The sequence below is a fragment of the Orycteropus afer genome, unplaced genomic scaffold (genome assembly GCF_000298275.1).
Source record: "Orycteropus afer afer isolate SDZICR_OR568_19922 unplaced genomic scaffold, OryAfe1.0 scaffold00007, whole genome shotgun sequence".
NCBI classification, from domain to species: Eukaryota; Metazoa; Chordata; class Mammalia; order Tubulidentata; family Orycteropodidae; genus Orycteropus; species Orycteropus afer.
The window spans coordinates 13,251,146-13,252,261 of record NW_006921594.1 but is presented as its reverse complement, the minus strand read 5'-3'; positions in this window follow the sequence as shown (position 1 = coordinate 13,252,261).

Genomic DNA, 1,116 nt, shown 5'->3' with positions numbered 1-1,116 from the left:
GTTGTAACCACAACTATCATTCCTTGTTTGCCCTAAGGCCCAGTCCCTGCACTTCTGCAAACTACATTTCCCAGATTTCTTGCCTAATGGCATCCAGGGTGGTTTCACCAATGGAGGCACTGGAGTGAGAACTGGGTATAAGCCCAGATGCTTTTCTCTCTGCCACTTCAGTTTCTAGCAGTAGTTTTATCTCTTCATAGACTGGACAGCCCCTTCTCCTGTGATCCCAGCTCCCACTAGACAGGCCTGGCTGTGATTCTGTGTTTCTCCAGCCCTGGGGTATAGAAGCAGCTCCCTGAGTTACTAACTTTGCCGTCCATTGTTTGCTTTCTTGGCTCTTCCATTACCTATTTAACTGTTTAAGATATCTATATTGGCTTTCTTGTTTGCTGGCTGGTCTCTGATTGATACAGCAACCAAGAGAAGAATTTAGTGATATATTGTTAGGTGCCGTCAAGTCGGCTCTGACTCATAGCAACCCTATGTACTACAGAACGAAACACTGCCTCGTCCTGTGCCAGCCCTACAATCCTTGCTATACCTGAGCCCATCGTTGACAATGTTTCAGGTCTATTCATAAATTTTCCAGTAATATATCAGACTGGGTTTCACTGCTATTCATAAGGTTTTCACTTGCCAATTCTTTGAAGTGGATGGCCCCTTCCTTCTTTCAAGTCTGTCTTAGTCTGGAAGCTCTGCTGAAACCTGTCCACCATGGGTGACCCTGCTCGGATTTGAAATACCAGTGGCATAGCCTCCAGCCTCACAGCAACACACAAGCCACCACAGTACGACAAACTGACTGACAAGAAATGTGGTGTAAGCGAACTACATCCAGTCTTCATATAGATCAGTAGATGGGGCCTAAAAATGATACATCAACAAACTGCAATGTAATAGATTACTTAAGAGTTACAGAGATAACAAGAAAGAATAAAAAACTGACAACTGAAAGTGCTGCCTCTAGTGAAGGAGTGGTTGTAGATGGGGTAGGATTTTTTTTTTTGGGGGGGAGACCCCTTTTGAGCTATTTGTTTTGTGATTTGCTTTTTTAAAAGCCATGTGTATTACTTGGATTAAGTGTTTTTAATTTTATATGTATATATAAATACATAT